The sequence below is a fragment of the Schistocerca piceifrons genome, chromosome 2 (genome assembly GCF_021461385.2).
Source record: "Schistocerca piceifrons isolate TAMUIC-IGC-003096 chromosome 2, iqSchPice1.1, whole genome shotgun sequence".
In the NCBI taxonomy this organism is placed as follows: domain Eukaryota; kingdom Metazoa; phylum Arthropoda; class Insecta; order Orthoptera; family Acrididae; genus Schistocerca; species Schistocerca piceifrons.
This window is the reverse complement of record NC_060139.1, coordinates 140,716,515-140,741,342: the sequence shown is the minus strand read 5'-3', so window position 1 is coordinate 140,741,342 and position 24,828 is coordinate 140,716,515.

Sequence of the window (24,828 nt, the reverse complement as noted above, 5' to 3'; positions counted from 1 at the left end):
CCCCGGGGAAGTGTGGTAGGTCCGCTGTTGTTTTCTATCTACATAAATGATCTTTTGGATAGGGTGGATAGCAAGTGCGGCTGTTTGCTAATGATGCTGTGGTGTACCGGAAGGTGTCGTCGTTGAGTGACTGTAGGAGGATACAAGATGACTTGGACATGATTTGTGATTGGTGTAAAGAATGGTAGCTAACTCTAAATATAGGTAAATGTAAATTAATGCAGATGAATAGGAAAAAGAATCCTGTAATTTTTGAATATTCCATTGGTAGTGTAGGGCTTGACACAGTCATGTCGATTAAATATTTGGGCGTAACATTGCAGAACGATATGAAGTGGGACAAGCATGTAATGGCAGTTGTGGGGAAGGCGGATAGTCGTCTTCGGTTCATTGGTAGAATTTTGGGAATATGTGGTTCATCTGTAAAGAAGACCGCTTATAAAACACTAATACGACCTATTCTTGAGTTTGGGATCCCTATCAGGTCGGATTGAGGAAGGACATAGAAGCAATTCAGAGGCGGGCTGCTAGATTTGTTACCCGTATGTTTCATCATCACAGGAGTGTTACGGAAATGCTTCAGGAACACGGGTGGGAGTCTCTAGAGGAAGGGAGGCGTTCTTTTCGTGAATCGCTACTGATGAAATTTAGAGAACCAGCATTTGAGGCTGACTGCAGTACAATTTTACTGCCGCCAACTTATATTTCGCGGAAAGACTACAAAGATAAGATAAGAGAGATTAGGGCTCGTACAGAGGCATATAGGCAGTCATTTTTCCCTCGTTATGTGGAACAGGGAGAGAAGATGCTAGTTGTGGTACGAGGTCGCCTCTGCCACGCACCGTATGGTGGATTGCGTAGTATGTATGTAGATGTAGATGTAGAAGCGTATTCGTTTGTGTTACGTTATGAAAAGAAACCACGAAAAAAGAACATACAGACATCTTCCGAAGAACTGAAACTGGTATCATTCGGATACCACTCTCATGAGTTAAGAACAGTTCCACCTCTCTCACTAGTATTAAAAGTACATAATAATGTGTATGACGTTTGTACGAATCCTTGCTAAAAGCAAGGGACACTTTGGTACAACACTAGACACCATAAGCAGTTTAACAACGCTATGTAAAGGACAGCGTCTGCGATTTACGTAAAAATTATCTGAGGATTAAAATCATCAAGCTTTCAGTCTAGTTATCCAACATAGAATAAGTGGAAGAGCCAGCATGTATTTCCTCGCTTCATGTTTTACAAATGGTTGTGCAGCATCGATACATGCATGCATGTGCAATTGCAGTCGACGATGGATGAAGAAATGACGTCAGATTAGATTTCCACGGAAACCGCGCTTAGCATTGTTATACTTCTATATAAGGAAAGACGCTGGGAAGTTAAGGCAGAGTTTCAGAGACAGGTCGCTATGTGTAGACAGCGTGCTGCAGATGCGAAAGTGTTTGTACGACGCCACCACCACTTACAAGTCACTGGAAGAGCAAACGCTGAGGGAGTGGCGGCGTCGACGCTGTTTGCGAACGATAGGAAGGTATGCCTGTGTGCCTGAGCGCGTACGAGCTCCCACGTTTTCACTATAAGCTTTTGGTCATGCGCTATCCTTTTTTTCAGAGCCTTGGATTTGCCTGAGTACTATGTGACGCCCCCACCGCCTACAAGTAACTGGAAGCGCAGAAGTTGAGGGGGTGGCGTCATCGAAGGTGTTTGCCAACGATAAGAAGGTATGCTGCGAAGTCTGAGCACATAAGAACCCCCATGACTCGCAGTAAACTCTTGCTCATGCACTCATGTTTTCTTTCAGCGAATTGTATTTATTTGTGAATGAGAACGATGGCACCGTCGTTTACAAGTCACTGGAAGCGCAAAAGCTGATGGGGTGACGGCGTTGAAGCTGTTTGCCAACGATAAAGTATCTCGCATATGGGCACGTACGAGCTCCCACGACTCTCAAACAACGCATTCTCATGTACTTCTTTTTTTTTTCAGCGTCTTGCATTAATTTGAGAGTGACGACTCCGCCACCGTGTACAAGTCTCTGGATGCGTAAAACCTGAGAAGGTGTCGGCATCGAAGCTGTTTGCGAACGATTTGAAGTCAGTTGTGGTGCCTGAGCATACGACTCGCAGTAAACGTCTGCTGATGTAATCTCTTTTTTCAGATTTGTGAACGATGACGACGCAGTGTACAAGTTGCTGGAAGAGCAAAAGCTGACGAGGTGGCGGCGTCGAAGCTGTTTGCAAACTGCACCAAAGTACGCCGCGGTGCCTTACAGTTTAGGCCATTACAAGACTCAAGACACGAGAGGATGAGGAAGAGCAATCCAACCCAGCTGCAACTGACGAACGTACAGGAGAACGTGTGCATGCTGAGTTTCTGGATTCAATGTTAATGCCCTCGCAAATAAAATGAAACAGAATTAATTAAACTGATTTTGTTCTAACTGCTGTAGTAGTTTAAGGTTCATAATGTTCATAATTTTCACCAGAGACGCAAAAGTATATCATTTCACACTTGTACAGTGTGTCTGTGGAAAAAAGCACTAAAAGATGATCGATGAACGGTTATTCTATTAGAAATAGCGATAGACGAAAGATACCTGTTTGAGCCTCGTTGAAGTTCATATAAACCTACAGCCCATACAAAAGAATGGATTGTAACGTATGTGAAACTAAATAATTTCCTACCCTGAAAGTTTTTCTTAAACGTTAGAGCGCTGCATGTTACTCAGAAGTATGTGTCGCCCATAAACAAGAGGCTATGATTACTGCTTATGTCTTCCTCACGTATAGAGCCTGTCCATTGTACACGCTGTCATGTCCCACTGACAAGTCCTTAGAGGGAGTGGAAGGACTGCAAGAATGCGCGTCAAAGGACTTCAGAAGGTCTCGTGGTCGTAGGCTGCCTTCTGTGCACGTGCTCCTCTGAAAAGAGGGCTGCAGGGTGAGTTAGAATACGGAACTCAGCTGGGATCTCAGGGTACACTGGATGCAATCATAAATCAGTGCATGAGGATATATACACTGGAAGCACCACTGGCACATCCGTTTTATAAACAAGTCTATATACAAAATTGACTGACTGCCTTTTTAGTAGTGTAACTCCTCAGTTCCCTGAGTTTAAGTCCCAATGTAGCAAAGGTGGCCGCGCCGGCTAAGTGTTGACTACATGGAAATAAGTCTAAGTCTAGTAGTAGTTACGCAGCACTGCACTGCGATCTCACAGCATCAGAACTCCAGCTAGACCATATCTGACCGACCGACATGCTGCTCCATCACTGCCATCACTACCATCACTCTCTCAACAATATGGCGGCTAGCCTTTTTATAGCGGCAGTGCACCTGGCACCACTTGTTCTAGAAGTTTCCAGTACTCTTGAGCATTGCGTATGTGTCACGCGGTAGCACGTGAGGCCTGCGTGACGAACAGGACGTACGCCGCTGTCCAAGGTTTGCGTCTTGCGACGGCTCTCGAACCTCGTGATGCGGCATAGTCCGCTCTGGTTAGCAGAGTTAACATTACACATAAGCCACGTCCGGTCACGTCCGCCTCGCTGGTAACAAGAATTTCCAAGCCTACATCTCCCTTGAGTTTTAACTCTATTTTCTATCATTCGTGACAACGCTAACCTAGTCTCCAATGTGACACCGAGGTAATGCACACTGTACTGTAACTTTTGGACATTTTATGTGGAGGTGCCGCTTCTATACTTATGGGTCATCTAAACAGATGCCGTTGACAGCGCATGTTACGACGAAACGCACACGACTGTGGGCAATACCAACTTCTTCAGGAAGTTTTCTTACGCAGAGTGAAGCTCACTGTCTCATTCGTGGCCAGCGTTGCAGCTCCACAGGATCGTGCGGCCAGTAACACCGGCTGGTAGAACGGAATTACGTCGCCACGACTACAGAATTATGTCATGGGTGATGGAGCACTGTGGTGTCCGACGAAATGAAGAGGTCGACGTTCCAGGAAAGAGGGACCAAACCGTATCACCATGTTCCGTATAAACAGGCCTTCTTAAAAGTGTGACGGTAAATCAAACTCAAGGAATAACAAGTGACTCCTACTATACGAACTTAGGAGAAGAGATTATGCTGACACTGTGCAGGACATCCATGCTCAGAAATGGTACATGTTTTAGATGAATCATAGAAAATTCCTCGTCAAAATTTTCTCGTCTCCGCTTTAATAAAGGGAGATTTATGCAGCACCTCCATCGTCTACGACGGACGGAAACACCTGTGTAGCTGTGCTGCGGAGGAGCCTTTCCCATAAGAAATATTGTCAATACGAATTATTTTTATGTTGCTTACACTACAGAAACTGCTAGGCGTTTATGCGTTCTTCATTTCTTCAGGTAGTGCAGAGAATGTTATTTTATGTTGATATAGATCGTAATTCTCTGATATAAGACACGAGTATATATATATATATATATATATATATATATATATATATATATATATATATATATATGTGTGTGTGTGTGTGTGTGTGTGTGTGTGTGTGACGGCCGCTGGTGGCCGAGAGGTTCTGGCGCTACAGTCTGGAACCGCGCGACCGCTACGGTCGCAGGTTCGAATCCTGCCTCGGGCATGGATGTGTGTGTTGTCCTTAGGTTAGTTAGGTTTAAGTAGTTCTAAGTTCTAGGGGACTTACGACCTCAGCAGTTGAGTCCCATAGTGCTCAGAGACATTTTGTATGTATGTATGTATGTGTGTGTGTGTGTGTGTGTGTGTGTGTGGGTGGGTGGGTGGGTGGGTGGGTGGATGGGTGGGTGGCTTGGGAGTAATCCAGAACCCTCTCGTTAAATTTTAAACGCAGCTCAGAAGAGTAGATTGCCTCTATACAGGCACTCACGACTTTTAATTACATTTGGCTGACGTATTAGCCTGAGAGTAACAGCGCACTCTCCCCTCAAAATGAACAAAAATTACTTCCTGGACATAGCGTGTTTGCTTATTATAAGAGCTTACGTCGTGTAATATCTGCCATCCGTATTAAACCGAAAGTAACCAAATTACTAGATACCATGAAAATCAGTAGGTAGTATCTGTATACAACAATTTTTTCTCGAAATACAGCTACTTTTGATCTAGTGCACCATCTACCACTTTTTCAATTCGATAGTTACTGAAAAGTCTCCCGTCGAGATCATACTAATTTGTGAACTACGCAGCTGAGTGAGTTGCCTAAATACAGGAGCCTATGTCCTTTCCAATCTGTCGTGCGAAGAACATCAGCAACAGACACATACTTTCCACCCTCCCTCTCTCCCTACCCCTCCCTCCCTCCCACACCTCTCTCTCTATCTCTATTTCTATTTCTATATCTATTTATCTTTCTGTGTCGCATCTGTGTATGAGGTTGTGGCATTACGAAGCGGCGTGAGAAAGAGTAACAGCTTTTGCTAGAGTGTTGCAATTAAAATCAGCGATTTTTGAAAAAGTCTTTAAAAGTGTCGGTGATATTTTTTGATCACATCGGCGTTAAAATGAACCACGAGAGGCAGTAGTTTTGTAGCACAGAGACTGAAATTGTAGTTAAATTTCTGTGTTTCGATTACTTAAATCGGTAAATTAAGAGATCTCAATTTTTGAGCAATCCTGACATCATAGAACACAATGAAAGTACTTTCCCGAATTTTTATCGATTATAGAACACCTCTTTTTGAGAAATCAGTTGCCAAAAACTTTCAGAATGTGGGCTTGTGTAATCTACACTGTGCATCAAAATTCCAGGACCACTTTTTTAAAATCACGTAATTGAATCCATTTGTGACGTGTAAGTTTAAAATTTGGCTCAAAGTTGGCTACCACCTTAGTCTGTGATGGTACAAAAGCGCGGCGCCCTGTGGCGCCAACCTCTGGCTCGAAACGACACTTCAGACTGCAAGATATGGGCACAGGTGCAAAAAAGGCCAGAGATCGGAAGTTTATATGATGATACATTGGCACAAAAGTTTGTCACACTATTGTCCAACGCCATCGTGAATGCGTCGCACGATGGGAAGGTAGCCAATCCCTCTTTTACCATCACATCACCCCTTCTTTCGAAACCCAGCGTTGAATTGACGCGGTTTTCTTATGAGCGGCCAGGGAAACGTTTTCAGGCACGTCGCAGCATGGAATCGGCACAAAAAGGCCTTTGGCTGTGGAACAGGGAACGTCATTGAAAGCACTCCTTTACTAGGGGCGTTACTGCCGTACAAATCATGGTCTAATGCCACAGTTCTCGGTGTGATGAGCAACAGGACGGTTCCCTTGACAACCTTGGACGCTACCTATGGTGTTTCAGCCCTTCTCTATGGGCAATGTCGGGCTGCATCCTCATTGAACGTCATCGCACCCCTTTGGAGTATAGCCGAACGACAATTTTTACTGTGGCGTACAGGCTGGAATAACTAGTAACCGTTCAAAATCGTTCCACGAAATGTGAACGTGATCCAAAGCAGCAAAAGTTGCTTAAGTTGCTTACAGCTCACACGAATTTCCGTGCTGCGTTTTTTTCTCGCATGTGTCGACACCTTGCTGCTTGAAGCATTTTCGAGCCCGAGGGAGGCGGTGCATGGCGCCACGGTTTTTCTCCATTACAGAGGAAGGTTGTAGCCACGTTTAAGCCAAATTTCAAGTCGATGTGTTGCAATAGGAGACAACAACGAAGTTTCGAAGAAGTGGTCCTTTAACTGTGATTCACAGTGCATTTAGTTGCTTAGATGACAGTTTACTGTGTATGTGGCTGCATTGAGACAGTCTTAACACAAAAGCAACCGAAGCAATCTGTATGTAAAAGGCTTTGTTCAAGATCATGTGTGATATATTTATTATATCTCTCTCATAAAGTACATTGTCGATATGAATTACTTTCATGTTCTTTAACGCTACACAAACTAATGCTAGCCATTAGGATACACTTGAACTCTTTCATAAACATCTACAATGTTTTTGTGAGTGCCGAATTATATGTCGCTTTGTGAAAAAATGACCATAAACCTTCCCTGGTCGTAGTACATTCCCGAATTGCTTACTTAAAACTCGCACTAGAGAATGTAGTCGACATACCCGCCTTGAGATAATTCAGTATCTGTATAAGAGTAGATTCTTTTAAGATAACTCTCATTTATTGTTCCGTCTCAGTTGCACACTTTTTTAATTCGATTACATTTTTCAGTCACTCTGGATCATCCTCAGATCCAAAACAACGTAAAAATAAATATGTACCATCTAATATTTTACAATAGTGGAAAAGAAGAGAACTGTATATAAATGTAGAATTTACATAAGTAACTGCAACAGCAACCCGTTTCGTCTATTCTGAGCCGATCCTCCAGTCAGACTCAATCCATTTCCTCTCCCCCTCCTACCATCTACCCCCAATATGTACCTGTTTAAAACATTGAGCGCAGATGCTAAGTACAGTACTCCGATATTTTCTCCGTGACACTCTCCTACGGGTCAAACAAACCTGTGACCATTCGTCCTCGTCTTCTTTGTCTAAGTTCAGTATCTCCTGTTTTTCCTATTTGGTACGGATTCCACACACTTCAGCAATGTTCTATGATGTGGCCCACGGGTGTTTTGCACTCAATTTCCTTTGTAGACTGATTACATTTCTCTATTATTCTGCCAATGAACCTAAGTCTGCCATCTGCTTTACCTAAAAATGGGCCTTTCCGATTATTTCATTTCTTATTCCTGTGACTGACTATTTGAGCAGCTTTTTTCAGGGAATAATTCATTATAGATAACTGCATAACCTGCTAAAGATCTAATGACTGTTAGTATTGCTGAAAGATAGAAGCTTAAGATGTGTCCGAAAATGACCCATGGTGGACATTGGCCAGTGGCACGGGTAATAAAATGAATACAGCCTACTTGGATCATATTTTGATTCTCAAAACACGTTGAGGCCGTGGACCTCACAAAAATTGAATTTTAAAATGTTAATATAGCCTGACAGGTGAATTTCTGAGTACAACACGAGCAATAGGGGATCAAAAAAAAAATGGTTCAAATGGCTCTGAGCACTATGGGACTTAACATCTGAGGTCATTAGTCCCCTAGAACTTAGAACTACTTAAACCTAACTAACCTAAGGACATCACACACATCCATACCCAAGGCAGGATTCGAACCTGCGACAGTAGCAGTCGCGCGGTTCTGGACTGAAGCGCCAAAACCGCTCGGCCACCGCGGCCGGCTAATAGGGGTTTCTTCGTTGTTGTAGTGATGTACAGGGGAAGAAAAAAAATGTGGGAACACCAATAGCACAGCACATTACCATGGCTAATACGTTGCAAGAAAATAGTTGGCACCCAAAACAGACTCTAGTTATCTCCAAATGAACTTCCTGTCCGGTTTTAAATGGAATTTTGTGTCGTTATTTCCGAAAAATATAGAAAGTTGAGTTTCCGATCTTGCAGGTGGGTAGCGTTCACACACCCTTCTCTCCAAAGAATAATGTAAAGGCTGAGTAATATTGACATCTGGTGATTGCGATCGTCAGGCGACAATCTACAATTCACCCTTGCTCCTACAAAAACGGTTCTGGACAATGCTAGCTGTGTGGGCAAGGCTTCTGTAATCTTGTAGCTGAGCATCATTATTCGGAAACAAACATTGGCCCAGGGATCAATCTAATCAGCTGTAATGGTGAAAAATAATCCTTGGCAGTAATGAGACTATTATGAGTAACCATGGGATCCATGGAATACTACGATATGGCAGCCAAGGTCCTCACCCAGCACCTGGCATAATTCACTCTTGACACGAAAAGCCTGCCACAAGTTATAAACACTGTGAAACAAGACTCATCCGACAAAATGAGTTCTTCCATTGCTCTACAGTCCAGATTTTATGTCATCGGCACCATGTTTTCCTGTTACGGGCATTTGCGTCACTGATGAGCGGTTTTAGAATTCGAGCTCTCTCTGCAATACCTTGCTTACAGGGCTCCCTTTGCGTTGCTTTGGTGCTGACTGATTGGGGAAGTACGACTTCCACTTCTGCAGTGACTTTCGCAGCTGTCGCCCTCTTATTTTTCTTCACAGTAGAAACAGATAAAATGAAATATAAGTAACATATTCAGGCGCCAATTCGTAAGTTCAAATAAAGAAAATCAACAATGTAACACTGGAATTTGCTTAATTTATCAGCTCTTCCAGGAGCTCCTCGACAGAATAGATGGAGTGAGCCATGAGGAAACTCTTCAGTTTAGACTTAAAAGTGTTTGGACTACTGCTAAAACTTTTGAGTTCTTGTAGCAGCTTATTGAAAATGGATGCAGCAGAATACTGCAGTCCTTTCTGCACAAGAGTCAAGGAAGTGCATTCCACATGCATATTTAATTTCTGCCTAGTATTAACTGAGTGAAAGCAATGAAACTTCCTGGCAGATTAAAACTGTGTGTCGGACCGAGACTCGAACTCGGGACCTTAGCCTTTCGCGGGCAAGTGCTCTACCATCTGAGCTGCCCAAGCACGACTCACGCCCCGTCCTCACAGCTTTACTTCTGCCAGTACCTCGTCTCCTACCTTCCAACCTTAACAGAAGCTCTCCTGCGAACCATGCAGAACTAGCACTCCTGAAAGAAAGGATATTGCGAAGACATGGCTTAGCCACAGCCTGGGGGATGTTTCCAGAATGTTCTGCAAGGTTCGCAGGAGAGCTTCTGTTAAGTTTGGAAGGTAGGAGACGAGGTACTGGCAGAAGTAAAGCTGTGAGGACGGGGCGTGAGTCGTGCTTGGGTAGCTCAGTCGGTAGAGCACTTGCCCGCGAAAGGCAAAGGTCCCGAGTTCGAGTCTCGGTCCGGCACACAGTTTTAATCTGCCAGGAAGTTTCATATCAGTGCACACTCCACTGCAGAGTGAAAATCTCATTCTGGTGAGTGAAAGCTCCTAACTCTTGGGAATAAGCTAATATTGCTAACAACAAACGACATAAAAGAAAATATATACTGTGAGGGCAATGTCAGAATTCACAGACAATTGAATAGGGGTCGACAAGAGGTTCTCGAACTTACACCACACATAGCTCTAACAGCCCGTTTTTGAGCCAAAAATACTTTTTTTTGAATCAGAACAATTACCCCAAAAATTATACCATATGACATAAGCGTATGAAAATATGCGAAGTAGACTACTTTTCTTGTTGAATTGTCACTTATTTCAGATACTGTTCTAATGGTAAATAAAGCAGCACTTAGTTTCTGAACAAGATCCTGAACATGGGCTTTCCACAACAGCTTACTATCTATCCGAACGCCTAGGAACTTGAAGTATTCCGTCTCGCTTATAATATGCCCATTCTGTCTGATCAGAATATCAGTTGTTGTTGATTTGTGAGTTAGAAACTGTAAATACTGAGTCTTACTGTGATTTAGTATCAAATTATTTTCCACAAGCCACGAACTTATTTCATGAACTACATTATTTGATACTGTTTCAATATTACACACAAGATCCTTCACTACCAAGTTGGTGTCATCAGCAAACAGGCGTGAACCAGGAACCAGTTACCAACCCCTTAGTGTCCTTGAAAGTGACCTGTATGGAGGTCGTAGTTTGATGGTGTGGTGTGGGATTATGAGTGGTGCACGTACACAACTGCATGTCTTTGACAGAGGAACTGTAACAGGTCAGGTGTATCGGGACGTCATTTTGCACTAGTATGTCCGCCTTTTCAGGGGTGCAGTGTATCCCACCTTCCTCCTGATGGATGATAACGCACGGCCCCATTGAGCTACCATAATGGAGGAGTATCTTGAAACAGAAGATATCAGCCGAATGGAGTGGCCTGCTTGTTCTCCAGATCTAAACCCCATCGAGAACGTCTGGGATGCTCTCGGTCGACGTATCGCTGCACGTCTTCAAACCCCTACGACACTTCAGGAGCTCCGCCAGGCACTGGTGCAAGAATGGGAGCCTATTCCCCAGCAGCTCGTCGACCGCCTGATCCAGATTATGTCAACCCGTTGTGCGGCCTGTGTACGTGTGCATCGTAATCACCTCCCATACTGATGTCGGTGATGAGCAGGAAGCAGTAGCGTTTTTTAATACATGTATTTCGGGACGATTTTCCCAACTTGTCACAAATACCGTGGACTTCTGTGTCGTGTGTGTTCCCTATGTGCCCATGCAATTAGGGCCAGTTTTGTGTAGTGCCACGTTGTGTGGCACCACATTCTGCAATTATCCTTATTTTATGAGCATGAGTTTAGTTTAGTATTTCCTTTAGTCAGCTGTCTACGTACAAGAACCAGACATAAATTGATCCATGTGAATATAAAATATAGTATTTAGCAGAATTTCAACTGTGCCGTATAAAAAGGAGCTATGGTGTTTCGGGAGAAATGTCTACTTTAAAAAATAATACAAATAATTTCAAAACGTCTGCATACCACCGTTTCACCATCCGGTGAACAGATAAATATTCGTTTAGAATCCAGAAGGAGCATGCTATTGGCCTTTTATAATACGCTACATTACTGCATCACGAATGTGTAATTTCTGTTTCTAGATTACACTATGCTGTTCAACACTACACTCACTACACTACACAACACTACACTACTTTACTTGATATTACAACGTTGTCTGGACTGGTAGCTCGTGCTACACTAAACCTAAATTCAGAATTCACAGTGGCTATGTTGCCGTGGCATCCAAGATGTGGAGGTTCTGTGATGGCTGTCAGGGTCTCAGAAAATCATTCTTGGTCCTCCTCAAGGATGGTTGCGGGAGGTTGTTGTAAGTGGATGTTCTGTGGTGGTGCATCGCGTTGTGATGTTGTATAGCCTCTTCTTGGTTGTCTCACAGCCATGTGGGCTTGCAGTTCGTAACAGGTATTTTGGCCGCCAGCACGTTCACCTTGTCTCACATATCCTCATTCCTTATTATGTTGTAGACTAGAGTCTTACCATAGATGTTCCAATACTGGTCTAGAACACCTTGCATAATGGTAGACTCATCTACGACGTGATCTGGGATGCAGATTGCTCCACATCCACTAGTATCTCTGTTGCGTTGACATTTTTTCTTTAAGTAACTGGGATCTGTACCAAGACACGATAGGTAGCGTATGGCTAGAGACTTCTGTTAGAATAAAGCTGTGTCACGGTCTGGTACTCGAACGTGGGCCATCTCCCTTTTCCTCTGCCGACTGAGTCAGTCAGGCACGATTCGAGAATTGTCCTGCGTACTTTGCGAGACTAGCCTTCCAGGAAGAAAGTGTATTATAGAGACATGACTAAGTCACAGTCTGGAGAGCGGAGAGGGGGGGGGAGAGGGAGGGGAGGGGTGGCCACTTAATCTGCCGCTAAGTTTCAAATCAGAACATACCCCAATGCAGAATGAAAATTCATTCTGTAAACAATCCCTCTGACTATGGGTACGCCATGTCTTCTCAGTACGCTGTCTTCCAGGAGGGCTAGTGCCGCAAAGTATGCAGGAGAACTTCTATGGACTGGGAAAGGTGGGAGGTGGTGTACTGGCGGAAGTGAAGCTATGAGGACGGATCGCGAGCCTTGATTGAATGTCTCAGTCGGCAGAGCACTTGCCCACGACAGGCAAAGGTGCCATGTTCAAGTTCCGAGTTTGAAATCAGCGCTCACATAGCTGCTGAGTGAAAAGTCATTCTCGAGTTTATAGGTCCCTTGGTCTGAAGCAAGAAGAACGTTAAGAAGGTATGGATAGGATCCGCTTACCGTTTCTGCCCGGTATCAGATTTCTTGCCATTCCGTATCAAATATGTCTTTATATTCTTCTTCAATGTCCGCAGTATCTCCATTACCTTATCATCTTCACGCTTTCTAAGCCAGTAATGTGCGCCTATATGTCTTAGGCCTATATCCTGTGGCAGTAAGCCTCACTCATATCACCTGAGCCGACGTTATTCTACCCACAGGCCGCATGCGTCCCGAATCGAGCATTTATGCGGCTCGCGGTTATCAGTCATGTTTCATAATCTAGCAACTAACAAGCACAACTAGAAACGTAAGCTAACGGTAAGGACAACTAAGGAGTGTTGTTTCTGGGCTCAGTAGCAAACAAAAATACTTACTGAGGCAATAATATTACAAGATGTGTTTAATTTTAATTGCCGATTGGTCACTCACTGGAGGGTAGTGGTATAAGTAGCACAGCTCCTACGACGTTAGGGGGTGCGAGAGAGAGAATGGTTTGTTGTTTCTCTTCCAGTACTGACAACTCACGGACATGCACGAAAGTACCATCCAACTGGTATGATATAAATTTTGACATGGAAGGAACCTGGATTTGTGAATGAGCGCTATAGTGACGCTCATATGCATTTTTGGTTCCTATTTGAGGTAAATAATATGAAATTTTATCAGGGCTGTTTAATAGTGAGTACAAAAAAATTAAAAAATTTAGTAAATATTGGTAATCACGTCTCTTAATTAATTAATCGTTCGTTCACACAGCACAGCACAGTAATACTTCGTCACAGGTAATTGAGGGTGGCAGCAATATGAAACAGAGAAAGTGAACACGAAGTCTTCCGAATTGTGCCGACGATTAACGATCAGACTGAAGGTAAGACGGGCAACGTATCGTGCTCTTACTGTAGCCAGTCTGTTTGGGGCTCATAAGATCCTAATATACTTAGGTTACCATAACTAACAAGAGAGACTAAAAGGTATCCGATAGATTATATAATGGTAAGGCAGAGATGTAGGAACCAGGTTTTAAATTGTAAGACATTTCCAGGGGCAGATGTGGACTCTGACCACAATCTATTGGGTATGAACTGTAGATTAAAACTGAAGAAACTGCAAAAAGGTGGGAATTTAAGGAGATGGGACCTGGATAAACTGAAAGAACTAGAGGTTGTACAGAGTTTCAGGGAGAGCATAAGGGAACAATTGACAGGAATGGGGGAAAGAAATACAGTAGAAGGAGAATGCGTAGCTCTGAGGGATGAAGTAGTGAAGGCAGCAGACGATCAAGTAGGTAAAAAGACGAGGGCTAGTAGAAATCCTTGGGTAACAGAAGAAATATTGAATTTAATTGATGAAAGGAGAAAATATAAAAATGCAGTAAATGAAGCAGGCAAAAAGGAATACAAATGTCTCAAAAATGAGATCGACAGGAAGAGCAAAATGGCTAAGCAGGGATGGCTAGAGGGCAAATGTAAGGATGTAGGGTCTTGTCTCACTAGGGGTAAGATAGATACTGCGTACAGGAAAATTAAAGTGACCTTTGGAGAAAAGAGAACCACTTGTATGAATATCAAGAGCTCAGATGGAAACCCAGTTCTAAGCAAAGTAGGGAAAGCAGAAAGGTGGAAGGAGTATATGGAGGGTCTATACAAGGGCGATGTACTTGAGGACAATATTATGGAAATGGAAGAGGATGTAGATGAAGATGAAATGGGAGATATGATACTGTGTGAAAAGTTTGACAGAGCACTGAAAGACCTGCATCGAAACAAGGCCCCAGGAGTAGATAACACTCCATTTGAACTACTGACATTCTTTGGAGAGCCAGTTCTGACAAAACTCTACCATCTGGTCACCAAGATGTATGAGACAGGCGAAATACCCTCAGACTTCAAGAAGAATATAATAATTCCAATCCCAAAGAAGGTGGGTGTTGACAGATGTGAAAATTACCGAACTATCAGTTTAATAAGTCACAGCTGCAAAATACTAACGCGAAATCTTAACAGATGAATGCAAAAACTGGTAGAAGCCGACCTCGGGGAAGATCAGTTTGGATTCCGTAGAAATGTTGGAACACATGAGGCAATACTGACCTTACGCCTTATCTTAGAAGAAATATTAAGGACAGGCAAACCTACATTTCTAGCATTTGTTGACTTAGAGAAAGGTTTTAACAATGTTGACTGGAATACTCTCTTTCAAATTCTAAAGATGGCAGGGATAAAATACAGGGAGAAAGGCTATTTACAATTTGAACAGAAACCAGACGGCAGGTATAAGAGTCGAGGGGCATGAAAGGGAAGCAGTGATGGGGAAGGGAGTGAGACAGGGCTGTAGCCTCTCCCCGATGTTATTCAATCTGTATATTGAGCAAACAGTAAAGGAAACAAAAGAAAAATTCGGAGTAGGTATTAAAATCCATGGAGAAGAAATAAAAACTTTGAGGTTCGCCGATGACATTGTAATTCTGTCAGAGACAGCAAAGGACTTGGAAGAGTAGTTGAACGAAATGGACAGTGTCTTGAAAGGAGGATATAAAATGAACATCGACAAAAGCAAAACGAGGATAATGCAATGTAGTCGAATTAAGTCAGATGATGCTTAGGGAATTAGATTAGGAAATTAGGTACTTAAAGTAGTAAAGGAGTTATGCTATTTGGGGAGCAAAATAACTGATGATGGTCGAAGTAGAGAGGATATATAATGTAGACTGGCAATGGCAAGGAAAGCGTTTCTGAAGAAAAGAAATTCGTTAACCTCAAGTATAGAATTAAGTGTCAGGAAGTCGTTTCTGGAAGTATTGGTATGGAGTGTAGCCATGTATGGAAGTGAAACAGGGACGATAAATAATTTAGACAAGATGAGAATAGAAGCTTTCGAAATGTGGTGCTACAGAAGAATGCTGAAGATTAGATGGGAAGATCACGTAACTAATGAGGAGGTATTTAATAGAATAGGGGAGAAGAAGAGTTTGTGGCACAACTTGAATAGAAGAAGGGACCGGTCGTTAGTGCATGTTCTGAGGCATCAAGGGATCAAAAAAATGGCTCTGAGCACTATGGGACTTAACATCTATGGTCATCAGTCCCCTAGAACGTAGAACTACTTAAACCTAACTAACCTAAGGACAGCACACAACACCCAGCCATCACGAGGCAGAGAAAATCCCTGACCCCGCCGGGAATCGAACCCGGGAACCCGGGCGTGGGAAGCGAGAACGCTACCCATCAAGGGATCACAAATTTGGCATTAGAGGGCAGCGTGGAGGGTAAAAATCGTAGAGGGAGACCAAGAGATGAATACACTAAGCAGATTCAGAAGGATGTAGGGGGCTCACAGATACTGCCTTATGACTCGGTACATAATCATGCTCATATAGTTATCGCAAAGCCGAAGTCTTCCATCACTCTGGCACAGGATACAGTACTGGGAGATGAAGAAGCTTGCACGGGATAGAATAGCATGGAGAGCTGCATCAAACCATTCTCAGGACTGAAGACCACAAAAACAACAACTAACAAGATCAGTACACATGTGGCCGAACGTGCCGGCCTACAATATGAGTATTGGCTCTTGAACAGAAACGTTTGACGATCATTTCTGGAATGTTATTGTCCACAAACCATTGGCTCACAGATACTGCCTTATGACTCGGTACATAATCATGCTGATATCGTCTTCTAACCGCTCCTCAACTGTGCCCGATACACAATACTGCTAAATGTGTTCACATCCTATCGTATTTAGAGTTTTTGAAAACTCAAGAAGATAAGGAAACCACACTCTAACCACGGCAAAAATATCGCCACTCCATAACAGCATCACCTCCGTACTTCACCGTTGGCATTACGCATGACGGTAAGTATTTTTTCCTGGTAATCGCAAAGGCGAAGTGTTTCATCACTCTGGCACAGGATATAGCATCATTTATCACTTCACATCACTCGTTTCTAATCATTCTCTGCCCTGTGAAGTCGCTCTGTATGTCGCCTCAAGTGACGCCTTGCATTCACTGCAGAAATGTCGGGCTTGTGAGGTGCTACTAGACCAATGATTTCCATTCTTTTTAACTCACGAAGCAAAGTCACACGGCTAGCTGGACCACCTGTAGCAATTTTGAAGTTTCGGGTGATTTCTATTTTCATGCGATATTTTACAATGCTCGACGTCTCTTTCCGTCAATAGATGAGGTCTCCCTGTTCTGGATTTATCTGTAGTAGTTCCTTCACGTTGTAACTGCACAATCTCATCACCAACAGTCCACTGTGGCCGGCCGCCGTGACCGAGCGGTTCTAGGCACTTCAGTCCGGAACCGCGCTGCTGGTACGGTCGCACGTTCGAATCCTGCCTCGGGCATGGATGTATGTGATGTCCTTAAGTTAATTAGGTTTAAATAGTTCTAAGTCTAGGGGACTGATGACCTCAGATGTTAAGTCCCATAGTGCTTAGAGCCATTTGAACCATATTTGAACAGTCCACTGTCGAAATCACTGAAATCTCCCGACTGACTCATTATGCTCCTCTTCTGGCAACATAATCCTCCCTGTCTACTTTTATACTGGCGAGTCCGCCTGACGTGGCATCTAGTGGTCAATTCCGCATTACATACCTGCATAACTCTGATCCGACAATGTACACTGAGAAGTAGACATGATACAGATGGAATTACGTCTAAGTTCCACTCGCCTTCCTTAGAGTTTTGATATGTTTTCTTATGTTAACACTATAGATTTGACGGTCATTTGCGCCATGTGGCGTGATCGATACGTCGTATGCGGCGAATCCCAGTGTGCGCATGTTCCAGCAACGGGACCGCGTGTTGGCGCTTATGCTATAAAGTTCGGCGGCAATTATTGCGGCTTGCCAGGCGTCACTATTGAATTCTGGCGGGAACGTGTGATGAGTAGTTTGACCGGACATTTGCCCGGTTTGTCATGCTTGGTCGACGATAGAGCTTGGATCCGCCACTACGTGTTTTGCTGGTGAACATTCTTTGACGTCTCTGTGACACTCGTTCCGGCCAGTGGCTGTTATTTGTGCTGCACGTGTGCTCAATCCTCTCCCTTGTCGGTAAATTACTCGATCTATTAAGGCTAGTTCCTCTTAATCTAAAAAGGCAATTACCGTAGTGAGATCATTTTACATTACATGTTTTTAGTTTTATTGGTGCTCAATCTCTTTTAAATGTTAAGCTTTCGTTTATCAAGAAGAGAGCTCCTCTTGGCAGTAGTAACAACAATTGTGCGAAAGTGTTACTAATTTGTAATTTTACTTAGGTTTTAGTTAACAGTTGCCTCCGAAATCCTTTGGACATACTGAACTTTTTGGTGCTTGTTGGCGTGGCTAACTCATATCTTCTAGTTGAGTATTTATTCGTGGTTGAGGTAACCGCAAGCCAAGGTGTTGCACTCTGAAAAGGTATTTGAAATTATTTGGCAATCTTGATTAACTTTAATGTCTGTGTTTCGATAGAGTTAAATTTCTCATGCCCTCTTCTCCTCTAGCCTTGAGTACAGTGTCTTTTCAGATGGACCAAGTAACTATTACTGTATCCACACTGTATTTAAGAGAGGTTTCACGTACGCTGTAGTTGAACCAGTATTAACTTCTCGCTTCGTTGCCTCGGGTCGGGTGCCGTAGGTCGACCTCGGAGCATAATGTGCTGTATGCGGACTTGCATCCTGATCTATCGCCAGGCTGATCCCTCATAATTCGTTAATTGTGGCATAAGGAACATCTTTGAGTTAATTGTTTGTAAGGTGTCAACTTGCATGAATGTTAATTTTGCACCTTACATGAGATTTTATATGTCGTAACAAGTAGATGGAAATGTCACATGGAATACTTCGATGATAGTGAACAGAATTGTCTATCAAAATGTACAGTATGAAATGCAAAAAGGTATGACACTCAGTTCAATTGTATTAACACACCAAACCCAAATTCTGCATTTCAATGAGCAAACGGTGAAAAAACCTGCTGGAAGAAACGCTCTAGTTTGGGACAGGTTCGAGTTGCATAGCCACGGCCCGCATAAAAAGAAGGGTTTCTAACACGGGTCAGTGACCCGTAGCGAGGGAGACAACGAATGCGCCGGGCCATACATCGAAGGGAGCAGGTAAGAGCCCAGCGCTGCCTGCAACAGAGAAATTCTTTAGAAAACTGCGATGGGGAATTTCCAGATGGATACAGACAGGCCTGAGATGCAGTTAAAAGAGAGTCACATTTACTGATCACGAGTTTTCTGTGGTTCTCTCATCATGTACGCTTGTAACTTTTAGGTGTCAGGAGTGGGCACAAAATGTCCGATTCGCTGAAATAAACTCGGAAGGAGTAGAAGTGGTGATATTACAGCGCAGTTTAAAGGTATGACCTTTGTGATTGGTGGGGGTAGTTTCCACGAGATGCAAGGAACCCTCCTATTGGTCTGAATGGCTGTGACGCGAAGCATGAAAGGACACATGGGGGGGGGGACAGTTTTCTACGAAAGACAGAATATCGAAAACTTCAGGGACTCTCATCTGAACCAGCGTCAAGTGTAGAACAGCGCGCATCATTGTCTGTACGGCGTCAAAAGAGGAATGTTGTGTGAACACTGCACACAGTTTGGCTGACATTCAGCTAGAAATTAGCTGAAGTGTCGTTGAGCTCCAATAGTGGAGGAACGAAAGATTCACATAGTTAATTGTTTTCACGAGAACTGAAAGGGCGTTAAAGTATACACGCTCCTCTGTCTATGCATGCGTATATCGCCATATTTTCCAGACTAGAGATGAGTGCATGCTTTCCCGCCTAACGAGAAACATAGGGCAGTTTCAGATGATAACATCAGTAAAGATTTTGATTAGCTTTGTATAGGATTTTCAGAGGGCGAGAGCAGCAATGCAGCCGACAACACGTCACAGCTAAAGGACATTGCCACTGGCAGAGGCGTAAAATTGTTGTATCACCAGTGGCGTCCACCATGGACACAAGCATCCTTGAGTAATATTTTGCATATCCTGTCACAAAAACTAACCGTCCTCCACAGACTTAATTGTCATCCTAAATAGTAACGAACTTAGAACAGCAATCGGATGATTTGACGTAATATTGGCCAAATCAGACAGTGCTTCACGGTCTACATGTAAGGATAATCTTGTAGAGAACCTTCTATTTAAAATTGATATTGCTGTGTTCAGTGTTATTTCTGCTAATCAGGACGTAATACGTTATCTTGACAATTGTCCTGAAATTGTCATGTTACAATCGAAGTAAACCAGTGAGCTTCTTTGACAACAACAAAGAAATTAAACAAAGTTTGTACAGCTAAACACCAATGTACTCTGTCGGAGAAAAAGGGTCCACTCATACCCCCAGTAATTTATTTTAGTAATGCTGACGCAATCACAGGGTGTTTTTGCTGATGTCTGACGAACGTGAAAAGGAGTCGACTGTCAGATGTGTTCCATGAAATGGTTGAAGGATTTGCATCAGCCCGTTTCCCAGAACTCCTGAACATAGACGTTGACTGTGGATATTATATCAGAAACATAGTCCCTTTGACTCTTCAGAGATGCTACTAAACCCTCACAACGATGTAAACAACCATACATGAGCAACGCCTATTAGATTTAGGGGGTCTGACAGCCGATCAGTTCCAGTCATTCCACCAGGAAGGAGGTACATGGCTCGTGTTGTCTGTAGTTCAACCATGCCTAGAGGGTTAATACCGCGATTCGATCGCGTCCGCATTGTTACTTTGTGCCAGGAAGGGCTCTCAACAAGGAAAGTGTCCAGTCATCTCTGAGTGAACCAAACAGATGTTGTTCGGACATTGAGGAGATGCAGAGAGACAGGAACTGTCGATGACATGCCTCGCTCAGGCCGCCAAAGGGCTACTACTGCAGTGGATGACCCCTACCTACGGATTATGGCTCCGACGAAGCCTGACAGCAACGCCACCATGCTGAATAATGCTTTTCATGCAGCCACAGGACGTCGACTCAAACTGTGCGCAATAGGCTGCATGATGCGCAAATTCACTTCCGACGTCCATGGCGAGGTCCATCTTTGCAACCACGACACCAAGCACCGTGGTACAGATGGGCCCAATAACATGACGAATGGACAACTCATGATTGGCTTCACGTTCTCTTTACCGATGTGTGTCGCATACGCCTGCAACCACACAATCATCGGAGACGTGTCTGGAGGCAATCTGGTCAGGCTGAACCCCCTAGACACACTGTCCAGCGATTGCATCAAGGTGAAGGTTCCGTGCCGATTTGGAGTGGCATTATGTGTGGCCGACGTACGCCACCGGTGGTAATGGAAGGCACCGCAACGGCTATACGATACGTGGATGCCATCCTGCGACCGATAGTGTAACCATATCGGCAGTATATTGGCGAGACATTCGTCTTCATGTACGATAATTCACGCCCCCATCAAGCACATCTTGTGAAAGACTTTCTTCAGTATAAAGACATCGCTCGACTGGAATGGCCAGCATGTTCTTCAGACATGAACAGTATCGAACATGCCTGGGATACATTGAAAAGGGCTGTTTACGGACGACGTGACCAACCAACAGCTCTGAGGGATCTACGCCGAATCGCCGGTGAGGAGTCGGACAATCTGGACCAACAGTGCCTTGATGAACTTGTGGATTGTAGTCTATGACACGACGAATACAAGCATGCATCAATGCAAGAGGACATGCTACTGGGTATTAGAGGTACTGGTGTATACAGCAATCTGGACCATCACCTCTAAAGGTCTCGCTGTGGTTGCAATGCGTGGTTTTCATGAGCAATAATTAGGTCGGTAATGATGTTTATGTTGATCTCTATTCCAGTTTTCTGTACAGTATCCGGAACTACGGGAACCGAGGTGATGCAAAACTTTTTTGATGTGTGTATATTGCATTGTTTTAATAAGAAACGTTTTAGTGCCTGAAACTAGTAAACTGCGGTTGAAGGCTATTTGGAACATATGCAGTATTTGGATTCTGAATGTAGATGAACTTTTTCTTGTTTTGCAGGGTTTTAACAGGAAAAAATAATTCCTCCAGCTAGCAAATGGTTTATTGTCAAAAGAAAAGGACTTATGAATATTTGTATTATATTGTTGAACTGTACTGTGGTAACAAATTTTTTCAAAATATTATTTGAAAGAAACAAACGATGTTCAGCTTTCCACCCAGCCCTTCCAGTAGAAGAAGTAGATTGTGTACTCTCATTAATCAACGTACTGGTTACGCCATATTAAGAAAATGTCAACTGTGTAATTACGTTATAATTTCATTCACTAGCGCAATTCTTGTGATATTGTGGTCTTACTGTAAGTAGAGGATAACAACAATCGCTACTGGAGAAAATGAATTCAGAGTTGGGGCGGGAGATCTGAGAGCAAAGAAATACATTCATCTTCTAGGAACTAAAAAGAACGTGGAGAAATATTAACAAAAAATTGTACATTTCGTCTCTCATGTAAACCCACATCAGCAACCCTTTCCAATCTTTTGTGCATAAAAAGATCGCTTAATATACTGGGTGTCTTAGAGACGTTGCCACAAACTTCGAAACGTTGTAGAGTGTCTTCAGGAGCAAATCGATGACAGCAACTAGTGTGCGGATACTTCATCCAAGAACGCTACAGAGCATCGAAGTTATATTACGGGCACCGGCACCTGTCACTAGGCCAGCTTCTTCGGCACCAACGTGACTTTGTACGCTGACGGACTGTAGGCGGAACTTCTCGCAATATGTTTTCTTCATTCAGTGTTCTTGACTGATTGCCACGATCACCAGTGAAGAAGATGGAATTAGCTGTTGCATAGGTAAGCCTTGTCTCCTACATGTATGAAGATCTGTTGTCTTAGCGGATGAGAGTTTCGAACACGGGTTCCATCTGAAGTTTATTTTTCTCCTGTACCCCGAAAACACCTGGAGATATTAGAGCGTTCCAGTAGGAAAGTAAACTTCGGTTGAAACCCTTGTCCGAAACCGTCATCCACCAAGGCAACAAAATGGCTCTGAGCACTATGCGACTTAACTTCTGTGGTCATCAATCCCCTATAACTTAGAACTACTTGAACCTAACTAACCCAATGACATCACACACATCCATGCCCGAGGCAGAATTCGAATCTGCGACCATAGCGGTCGCGCGGTTCCAGACTGAAGCGCCTAGAACTGCTCGACTACAGCGGCCGACGGAAATGTTTCTGCATATTGAAATTTTACGCTCTGTAAAGCAAGTTGAAGGCAGTCGCCGTAATTTGTTTCGGATTATGTTCCACTTTAGAACTTTTTCAGGCTGCAGCGAAGGAGGGTTGCCGCCGAATTTTTTGGTGGCCACAGCCGAACGCTGCTAGTGTTCAGTCGGCATTTACTTTGTTAAACTTTTATTTCGGCGTCTCTGAGATCACTTTTACCGATGTTTACGATCAATATCCGGATATTGTGATTACCGAAATGTGTAATTTTTAGATCGGTTAGCCGGCGGTGGTGGCCAAGTGGTTCTAAGCGCTTCCGCTGAAACCGCGCGACCACTACGGTCGCAGGTTCAAATCCTGTCTCGGATATGGATGTGTGTGATGTCCTTAGGTTAGTTAAGTTTAAATAGTTCTAAGTTCTAGGGGACTGATGACCTCAGATGCTAAGTCCCATAGTGCTCAGAACCATTTGAACCTTTTTTTTTTTTTTTTTTTTTAGATCGGTTACTGGCCTCTAAACAATGCCATCGGTCAACGCTTTCGTCGGTGTGACGAGAAACTGATGCTGGCTGGATGAACACAATATCAATACCAACAAGTAAAAATTTTCTGTGGACCATTTTACCAGTTTAGGAGCTTTGCTACCATATTATAGGCTGACTCATCATATGAAGGAAAAGTGGGTGGATAGACTGATAGAACCGTACCCTGCCTGTTAATGGAAGCCGACATTGGATCACGGCCGAAATAAGCTATTCAATCACGGCCGGTAGCACGGCGTCCATAATGACTAAACCTGATGAAACCCGCCTTCACGACTGCACACATGGAAACCGTTCCAATCTTGTGGGCAATCGTGCATGGACCAAGTAATACACGGACCCGACGCACGTAACACAAACATGTCTTTATTCCTGAACCTCTGAACAACAACGGATGAAAGCCTCTCGTGACTACACAAAAATTAATTGAAGCCATATCTCCATGACAACTTTTTTTATACCATAGATGAATGCTCGAATTGGAATAAACAGATCTGTAGGTATAATATATGCATTTTGTGCCATCTAAGGGAATGGGGCGGGTAATACAAATTTTAAGCTCAACGAAAAATCCTGGATTCATGTGTGCATTTCTTATGCACTTGACACGTTCCACATTGCATGAGTTACGGTGAGATTGATCAGTGGAACACGTACCTAACTATCAAGAGATAAGAATCATAGATACCGAGCAACATAAGCAATACACAGAACAACTGATGTGAGCGGTACAAACTAAAAGAACATAGTGAGTGTTATTCAGCGCCACTCCGGGGGTGTATAGGCGGAAGTCGCTGGGAGACGGAGCGGCGGAGACCGTGCTGTGTGCGCGCTTCCTCGGGTGTCCGGCCCGCGCTGATGCGGTTGGTGGTTGATTTAAGTACACGCGCGCGCGGCGACACTGCACTCGGCGGACTCTCTCTCTCTCTCACACACACTCACACTAGTAGCAGGATACAGCACAGACAAATAACGGAGCAAAAATACACTCCTTGCCATTAAAATTGCTACACCAAGAAGAAATGCAGATGATAAACGGGTATTCATTGGACAAATATATTATACTAGGACTGACATGTGATTACATTTTCACGCAGTTTGGGTGCATAGATCCTGAGAAATCAGTACCCAGAACGACAACATCTGGCCGTAATAACGGCCTGGACATTGAGTCAAACAGAGCTTGGATGGCGTGTACAGGTACAGCTACCCATGCAGCTTCAACACGATACCATAGTTCATCAAGAGTAGTGACTGGCATATTGTGATCAGCCAGTTGCTCAGCCACCATTGACCAGACGTTTTCAATTGGTGAGAGATCTGGAGAATGTGCTGGCCAGAGCAGCAGTCGAACATTTTCTGTATCCAGAAAGGCCCGTACAGGACCTG